The 10,078-nt window shown below is 32.2% G+C and overlaps 1 pseudogene; it reads left to right on the top strand.

Annotated features, from left to right (window-relative positions):
• Positions 1-597: 597 nt before the first annotated feature.
• Positions 598-1,940, top strand: LOC148956427 (lysophosphatidylcholine acyltransferase pseudogene; annotated as a pseudogene).
• Positions 1,941-10,078: the final 8,138 nt, after the last annotated feature.

Below are 10,078 nucleotides of genomic sequence, written 5' to 3'. Positions count from 1 at the left end.
TACGTATATATATTGTGTTATAATCATAATACCAAATATAGTGGTCAACATAATATATTATATTACACAATAATTATGTTTATCTTTTAAATTAATTTTAAAATACAATCATTTTTTAAGAAAAACTGTATTTTTCTTGTACAAGATTGATCAATGACGACATAATCGTAGGTTGTAGCCAGGTCGTCTCTTACTATTCCAATTAAGAAAAAGTCGTAGGCTTTTTCCTATTTGTAATTTTAAAGTATCTAGTAAAAAGCAGAACATGCAATTATGTTCTTAGGTTTTTTTAGTTAAATTTTGATAAGGGATTACAACAGTTCATGTGTTTTAAAGACATGAAAAACGGTTGTAAACATTTTTAAGTTTAGTTTAGAATCGCTAAGGTCAGTATGTAACCTGAAAAAATATTTACGGGGCCGGGGCAATAATTTTAATTTTTTAATTTAAACTAGAAAAAAACCTGGAAATTTTTAAGTTAGTTGTTTTTTTTTTGTTAGATATAAGAATAATTTAACAGACGATGTCACTCATTTGAGTAAATTATCTATTAAGCAAGACATGTTAATTTTTAAAACTATTGCATATGGGATTTCAATCTCGTGTGCTGGCTTAACAGCTTGTTGGGCCAATAAAAAATACATGTAATCCAAAACAGATGAATGTTCAAGAGATGGTGCAGAAGTACTCTGAACCCAGCAAGGAAAGTAAACCAAAACCACCTGCCGTAGAAATGGAAAAGAATCAACACGACAGTTACACTCGTAAAGAAGAACAAACTCCATTACAAATGTCTTTAGATGAGGCTTCATATTTTCCTGTATCTGTTGCTGGATTCTAAAGTATACCACTGACGCTTGAGTATACCAATGAGAATTTACCAATGAAGAAAAATCAAGGAATAAGAGATAAATTCTGGAAAAAAGTGGGTTCTTTCTACAAGAGTGCAGCCTCTATTTGCAAGAGTGTAATGTCTTTCCTGGAGACTGTGACCTCATACATTATAACTGTTAACGACAATAAATGTGATATGGATAAGTTCCAACGTCAAACAAAGCCCTTTACGCATCGTATAAGTCTGTCCATCTATGATAAAGTGAAGGTATTTGTTTCGTCCATCGTTCTTCTTCCTTTGAGATTGATTGGTGTTGCCATTTGCCTAGTGACATCTTATTCACTTGCTTCTACAGGGATTTTGAGTTTATCTGACGAAGAATTAAAATCAAAGCCTATACAAGTATGGATACTACCGATGAAAGCATTTTTATATATTATATTGTTGTGGATTTTAATTTTTTTGTTTTAAATTTATTCTTAAAAGTAACACAAGCGACGGTAAGAGAAGCACCCATTCTGGTACTTGCACCTCATTCCTCTTTTTATGATACGCTTGTAGGTTTTTTCCAAGGGTCACCCAGCATTGTTGCCAAAGAACAAGTGAAGAAATTGCTGTTTTTTGGAAAACTGGTCAATTTTACTCAGCCTATATATGTTGAAAGAGAAAATCCTAACTCTCGGTCCAACAGAATTAGAGAGGTTGTGCGTCGAGCAACATCTGAAGAACCCGAGCAACAGATTTTGATATTTCCTGAGGGAACTTGTACAAATAGAAAAGTACTAATCACTTTTAAACCTGGTGCTTTTTATCCTGGAGTTGCTGTTCAACCTGTGTGTATTAGGTATCCTAATAGTCTCGACAATTTATCTTGGACATGGGATGGACCTGGAGCGATGAAAATTTTGTGGTACACTATGACCCAGTTTGTTACTTACGTTGAAATTGAATTTCTTCCTCCATATGTGCCTTCAGATGAAGAGAAAAGAGATACGAAATTTTTAGGTGAAAATGTACGTCTTGAAATGGCCAAATGCCTTGAAGTGCCCGTTGTCAATTATTCGTTAAGATCAATGCTAGTCCAGCCTTAAAGAAGCATATTCAAACTATTGCTTCTATTAAAAATCCAATAGAGGATCCTCCCGCGATGGTGTTCTGCATCACCATGCAATTTAACCTATAACTGGGATAAGATATAAAATTTTGTTTATGATATAAAATAATTCTTTTAAAATTTGATATAGTTCTTATAAAACAACACTAATTCATTCAAAATTCTATAGAGTTCTCACAAAACAAAAATTATTCTTAAAAATACAAATAGTTCTTACAAAATTCAATAAACAAAACCGAACTAATCCTTACAAAATAAAAAATAGTTCTTAAAAAGTTCAATAAAATTCTTACAAAATACGTAATAGCTCTTACAAAATTCTAAACATTTCCATCAAAATGCAAAATAATTCTTATAAATACAAAACATTTCTTACAAAACAGGATAATTTTTATAAAATAAAAAATAATACTTACAAAATTCAATATAGTTCTTACTAAATACAACTGTTGTTCATTGTTTGCTTTTTCACTTCTATTGTGACACTGGGATATCATAGAGAGTTTTAAGGGCCTATTATTCACGCGCTTTTGCAATAAAAACAGCACCATGTTTAAAATAAAATCAATTTTTTGGCAGAAAACTGCATCTTTGTATGCAAGAAGATGGATGATGTCCTAATTAGAGCTTACAACCATATATGACGTAAGACTAAAACTAAATTATGACACTAGTTAAAATGATGTCAGTATTCAATGACGTCATACTGTCAATAAAAGAAATAACTGCAAAAGAGTCAGTATCATTTAATTATGAACAGCGTTAAAGCTAACATGTCGCAAAATGACGTTAAGACGAATCTGGGTGACTCTTCTAAGAAAATAGTCAAGGCTGAATGCATGCCCACCCGATTACGTAACGAACATGGTGCAAACATTTCTAAGCTTGAACTGTCACGAAAAAAGTCTTTTGAAGAAATAAGTGACCAAGATGTAGCAGAGGATAAAAGTCTTGCAAGCGATCCTGATGATAATTTTCAAAAGGAGGTAAAAAAAACTTCTTGGTGTTTTCTTGTATTGTTTATCAGACAAGGAGGAACTGTCACGAAAAAAGTCTTTTGAAGAAATAAGTGAAGAAGATGAAGCAGAGGATAAAAGTCTTGCAAGCGATCCTGATTATGATTTTAAAAAGGAGTTAAAAAATCTTCTTGGTGTTTTCATGGCTTTTGTGGCCGACAAGGAGTATGAAACGGAAGAAAAAAAAGAAAAGAGAGAAATTCTTCAACAGCTAATGGACCCAAGTATTGCAAAGATTAGAAAACTCCAAACGGGCCAAGAAGAAGAGTTTTTGAAAGCAATCAAACAGTACCAGGACGATTGTACTCATCTTTACACTATTGGCGCTTGTATGGGTATTGGATGTGGTCGTGCATAATGTGGTTGTGAAATAGCACTTCAAAACTTTTTCAAAATAATTTGCATCAGAACAGAAAGTAAAACTTCTCTTGAAGCCAAAGTTGAGGGAATATTAAGAGCCTTAGATTTCCTTTTAGCAGTCCCTCGGCAATGTGAAGTTTCTGCTGTTATATACACAGATTCTTTAGCTTCCCTAGATTCAAGAGTGAGCAAAAAGGCTCCTAAGAAAGGCTCATTGATTGGTCGACTCCAAGCCACTCTTGTAAGAGCCTCTAAACAGCTGAAATCATTACATTTATTATGGGTGCCTGGTCGCTGTGATATATACTGTACTTTACAGGCTGATAAAGGAGATAATTAAGCAAGTACCAACAAAAAACAAATGGAAATTATATATTTTCAAGGTGCCAGTATTTATTTATATATTATCTTAAAAGAAGATTATTATTAGATCACACATAAGGGATTGATAGCAAACTTACAGTCCTTTGGATTGAATAACAAAGAAAATACATTGTCTTCAAAAACAAGAAAATTAACTCTAAACAGGATATTCTTCCTACAATATCTGTTGTACATATTAACATAAGTGTTATTATTAATAATTATATATATAATAAAATGCCACAAAAAACAGAGGTCTCATTAAATTAATGTTTACACAATTTTTACATGTAAAAATTCTACAATAAAGTTAAAAAAACAACAATACACAAAAAACAGAGAGAGCCTATTGGAAAGAGAGAAGCACAGGTATTTAACCGACCAAGCGTAGAGAGAAGTAAAAATTGAGATAGCCCAACAAAACAGCAAAGAATTTTCTCACAGTGATGAAGTTTATAGACATGCAAAAATTGAGAGAGCCATACAAAACAGCAAGGTCATTAATTGGGTTAAAAATCTTTTGTAACTAAAATAAATTATTTCTAAGAGAGAATAAATTTTCAATTAAAAACTGCATTTTTGAGGTCTTTTCATCCTGCAGTCTTTTCAAAGATATTTGATTTTTGTACATAAATCATAATCCTATACCAGCGGTAAGATTTGAACTCACGCCTCCGAAGAGACTGGTGGGTAACACCAGCGCCTTGGACCACTCGGCCAATCTGCCTCTCATAACTATATATGTGAATTTGGGTTGCAGCAGTAGCTAGCAACCTAGTAAGAGACAATCAGTCAAATGCTAAGAAGTATAAAAACCCAGAACTCCTTAAAAGTGATTCAGATTAAAACAAAAGTTCATCTTTAGAACCAACTTGTCAGAAACCCTACTAGATAAATAATGAATGTCATCATTGTTTTATATTATAGCTGAGACGTGAATAGAAAAACACGAAATTATATTGTTGTTTCTGAAGACTTCATGAAATAATATCATTAAGCCATGACACCATGAAATTAAATCATTATGCCGTGACGTCATAATCAAACAGTTCGTGGTAACGAACTGTAAGTAAGGAGCGACCCGGCTCGATGGTAACGGAAACTCTAGAAAACGTTATTTTGATACCAATAGATACATCAAAAGAATCAAATTTTAATGCTGATTTCAAATATATAAGTTTCATAAAGTTTAGTCATACCCATGAAAAGATTCGTGCCTGAGAAAATTTGGCTGATTTTCGAAAAAAGGGGGAAAGACCACCTAAAAGTTATAGAACCTTAATGAAAATCACACCATCATATTCCGCGTATCAGAAAACCCTACTGTAGAGGTTTCAAGCTCCTATCTACAAAAATGTGGAATTTTGCATTTTTTACCAGAAGAAATATCACGGGTGCGTGTTTATTTTTTTATTTTTATTTTTTTCAGGGGTGATCGTATCGACCCAGTGGTCCTAGAATATCGTGGGGGGGCTCATTGGAATGGAAATTAAAAATTCTAGTGCCCTTTTTAAGTGACCAAAAAAATGGAGGGCAACTAGGCCCCCTCCCACGCTCATTTTTTTCCCAAAGTCAACTGATAAAAATTTCGAGATAGCCATTTTGTTCAGCATGTTCGAAGATATTATAAGTATGTCTTTTATGATCCTGACTTAATTCCCTGAAGGTCCCGGAGGGAGGGCTGAAAGTTATGAACTTTACCTAATGTTAACATATAGTATTGGTTATTGGGAAATAAATAGACGTTTTCAGGGGAAATTTTTCCTGGTAGTGGGAGGGGGAGGGGTGGGCCGGGGGGTTACGTGGGAGTATTGCTTTATGGAGGAAGTGTTCAACGGGTAGGGGACATTGCTATGAAGGGGACGCCGGACTTCCCAGCATTATTTAAAAAAAGATCAGAAATTAAATATAAAAAAAACAAGTTTTTCAACTGCAACAGCAGCAACATCAAAACTTAAAACCAACAAACATATTACATATATGATTGGGTTCACCCCTAATCAATAACTCGCTCTTTAAGCCAAAGATTTTTTAGTACTTTCATAAGAGGTATTTATTCTAATTAACGGCCTTTGTGATTAAACGGTCATTTTTAAAGAGTTGGAACAAAATTCGAACTTTCACTTAAAGAGCAAGGTATTAACTAGGGAGCGAACCCCCTAATGTATGTATTAAAAATATATGAATATAGAAGTTCGTTACGTAAGTTAATTCGTAAGTTACGTATATTTATTACTAATAAAAACATTCGTAAATAAAATTAAACAAGTTTCGAAAAAGCCATTTAACCAAATAAAAGTAAATTAATATGCAAATTTTGTTTTAATTATTCATGTACGGTGAGCCAAGACCAAAACCTGAATTTTTTCAAAAACGTTCAAAAATTAAATAAAAAAAAACAAGTTTTTTTAACTGAAAGTATACTTATACTGATATACTGATAATTTCAATATACTTAATTAAATAAAAAAAAAAAGTTTTTTAAACTGAAAGTAAGGAGGGACATTAAAACTTAAAACGAACAGAAATTATTCCGTATATGAAAGGGAATGTACCCTCTTCAACGCCTCGCGCGTTACGCTATAGTTTTTTTTTTTTTTTTAAAAAAGATTTGTGTTAAAGAGTAAAACTTTAGAGTAAAGAGAGAGGCGGTGAGGAGGGGACAACCCCTTTCACACAAAGAAAAATTTCTGTTCGTTTTAAGTTTTAATGTAGCTCCTTACTTTCAGTTTAAAAAACTTGTTTTTTTTTTAATTTCTGATCGTTTTTTAGTTAATTCAGCTTTTATTTTGGCTCGCCGTCATTGAATAAGTAAACAAAATTTGCATAAAAATTTTACTTTTCTTTTGCTAAATGGCTGTCTCTAAATTTGGTTCTGACGTAATTTACAAATTAACTTACGTAACGAACTTCTATAGTCGTATATTTTTCTTCTGGAAAAAATACAAAGTTGCAGATTTTCTGATACGCTGAATCTGACAGTGATTTTCATTAACATTATTTCTCTTTTAGGGGATGTTTCCCCCCTCTTTAAAAAATCAGGTAAGTTTTCTCAGGCTCGTAGCCTTTGATGAGTAATACTAAACTTAACAAAATTTGAATATTTAGAATCAGCATTATAAGCCCATTCTTTTGATACATTTATTGACATCAAATTCCCGTTTTTAAAAGTTTCGCTTATTATTAAGCCGTATCGCTTGTTTTTTTTATTGTTTTTTTTTATTACGTATATTTTATTACGTATATGCCGGGGTTCTCCCCTTATTCAATACCACACTCTTTACGTTAAAAGGTAAAAAAAATTTAATTCACACACCCCTGAATCACAAAGGCCGTTTAATTAGAATAGATAGCTTTTTTGAAAGCACTAAAAAAAACTGTAGCGTAAAGAGCGAGGTATTGACTTGGGGGAGAAACCCCTCATATACGTAATAATTTCTGTTCATTTTAAGTGCTAATGTTGCTTCTTACTTTCAGTTGAAAAAAACTTGTTTTTTTTTAATTTAATTTCTGATCGTTTTTTAAATAATGCTTGGGAATCCGGCGCCCCCTTCATAGAAATGTCCCTTACCCCAAAGAAACATCCTCCACGGAAAGATTATTCCGAGTAACCCCCTCCTCAAGCCCCCTCCCCCCCCCACCAAAAAAAAATTCTTCCTGAAAATGTCTGTATACTTCCCAATAACCAATACAATATGCAAGCAATGGGCAAAGTTGCAGCCCTTCCCCTGGGAACTGTGGGGGATTAAGTCATCGTAAAAGACATATTTATTAGATTTTCGACTATGCTGAACAAAATGGCTATATCAAAATTTTAATTGGGTGACTTTGAGAAAAAAATGAGCGTGGGAGGGGGCCTAGTTGCCCTCCATTTTCTTGGTCACTTAAAAAGAGCACTAGAACTTCTAATTTCCGTTCCAATGAGCCCTCCTACGATATTCTAGGACCACAGGGTCAATACAATTACCCCTGGGAAAAAAACAAAAAAAAACAAACAAAAAAATCAAAACGCACCCGTGATCTTTCTTCTGTCAAAAAATTCAAAATTCCACATTTTTATAGATAGGAGATTGAAAACTCTGCAGTAGGGTTTTCTAATACGCTTAATATGATGGTGCGATTTTAATTAAGGTTCTATAACTTTTAGGGGGTCTTTCCCCCTTTTTTCAAAAATCAGCCAAATTTTCTCAGGCACGTAGCTTTTGATGGATATAATTAAACTTGATGAAACTTATATATTTGAAATCAAAATTAAAATCTGATACTTTTGATGTATGTATTGGTACCGAAATTCCGGTTTTTAGAGTTTCGGTTACCATTGAGCCGGGTCGCTTCTTACTTACAGTTCGTTACCACGAACTGTTTTATATTTATAATTTAAAATGACATAAGTTGTTTTACATATCTTAATTTTTTTAAATTTTAACAATAATTATGTAACATTAAAATTTTATATTCATTGCAATGTTTATTCTTTTTACAAAGTTTAATAAAATCCAATTAGACAGTTAATCCGATAAATCACAAAGCGGAACTACCGCATAGAAATACATTGTTTCCTGTTTCTTTTGTACAGATAAAAATAAGTTTTTTTTCTAAGAGTGGTTTAATTACAGCTCTTAGAGCTATTCACTCTTTTTGTAACGTGATTTTACAAAGGTAAATATTGTATCTGCTATTTATATATGAAGGAAAAATCTACCCTAACAAATAAATTTAGATAATATTACAGAGAACTGTGATTAGCCTCTATTTAAGGGCTTAGCAACAGTTCTTACAACCACATGTGCTATTAAAATTTAATATATGCAATTTTTAGGATAATAATATTAGAGTTATTAAAGTTTAGCAAAATACATTCATAACTAAATATGTTTCCAACATTAGTTACCCTGATTATATAGATTAATTATTCACATTTTTTTAAATCTTTATTTTCAAACTGTTATTTTGTTCTATCATGAACGCACTAGTCCCAGTTATTGATTGCATGTTACTATATGTCGTGTTTTTTATAAAAATTTTTAAGCTTTTTAACTCTTTTCGAATGTCCGGTACTTGAAACATTTTAATAACGTCTTAGCCTTTAATATTATTTTTTAATTTTTAATTTACTTTTTGGACAATACTCAGCTTACACCTTAGATTTGACAAGATCAAAATTTATCTATTCGTGTTTTTACCTGTTATGACACTATCAATGGACTTGTGCTTGCACTCTGAAGGTTTGCTTACCACAGCTGCTTTTTGGTAGCTCCTTATTACCTTTGTAGGTTCTTTTGTCATTAGCTACAGCTAAGAGAACTATTATGAACCTGCACGCACAATAATTAATTATTTATAACCACAATTTTTTATTTGTGGCCATAGTTTTCTCTTGGGCTCTTTCTATTATCAAAAAGGTAACCCTACTACAAGAAATATGCCCTTGCCTTTATATTTTCTTACTTATCTTAATTTATTTTGAGACATATAATCAATATAACTTTCTTCACTTTAACTTCCCAGACTTTTAGTAGTCCTTCCGTAAGTTTCAAATTAAAATTAGTGATTTTAGTCTCTAAATGTGCCTTTTATAATTGTTTATGCTATGCTAGTCATTTAGTTTATCTCAAAACACGACTCCCACATTAACAGCATAATTTTCATCTGTCTGCCTGGATCATGCCTTCAGTATTTCTGTTTAATCACGGCCATGGTTACACCTGTTGTCACTAGGTGTCTCCCTATCATAATATAATACTTATTTGTACTACTTTAGTACACAAATCTTGTCCTCATTTTGTTTAGTCAGTTCAGTATGCACTTATATCTAAGTTCACCCTGCTCCATTTAATTGTTGTACTTCAAGGCCGTCTGTGTAACAAAAATTAAATTTTTATTCTACATTTAATTCATATATTATTTGCAAATATATAGGAATATAATTTTTTTTTGCAATCAAAATATCCACTTTCATACGGTTTGCTCAGTTTGCGGTTTCTTGATAACTCTAGTGTGTTAAAAATTTATGAATTAATTTTTGTTATTTTTAATATGTTCCCTCTGTGAGTTTGTATGAATGTTAAATTTTGTTTTTAAATGTAGTGAGTTTTTCATGTTCTGGTCATCACTTGTTGGGACGGCTGGTAGTTTGAGTAGAGTATAATCTAATTTGATACTTTAGCTGCAAACGTCTTGATCTTTTTGTAATATTCTTACGTTTGTGTCAGTTCTATGCCATGGACTAACGTACCCATTTTTGGCTAGTTTGTTATTGGTTATTTCTGCTGGTAAGTTTTAGGTTATAGCTTATTTTTATATTGCTTTTGGTTTCTTTTACCTAGCACCTTTTTTCTTTCTAAACCTATTCTAAGTTTCACTTTAATATTTAGAGCGCTTAAATATTGC

Source organism: Artemia sp. Qi Xiang Cuo, chromosome 1, assembly GCF_049724085.1.
Source record: "Artemia sp. Qi Xiang Cuo chromosome 1, ASM4972408v1, whole genome shotgun sequence".
Taxonomy (NCBI): domain Eukaryota; kingdom Metazoa; phylum Arthropoda; class Branchiopoda; order Anostraca; family Artemiidae; genus Artemia; species Artemia sp. Qi Xiang Cuo.
Note: the sequence above shows the minus strand (reverse complement) of the source record. Positions and strands in the feature narration are given on the sequence as shown.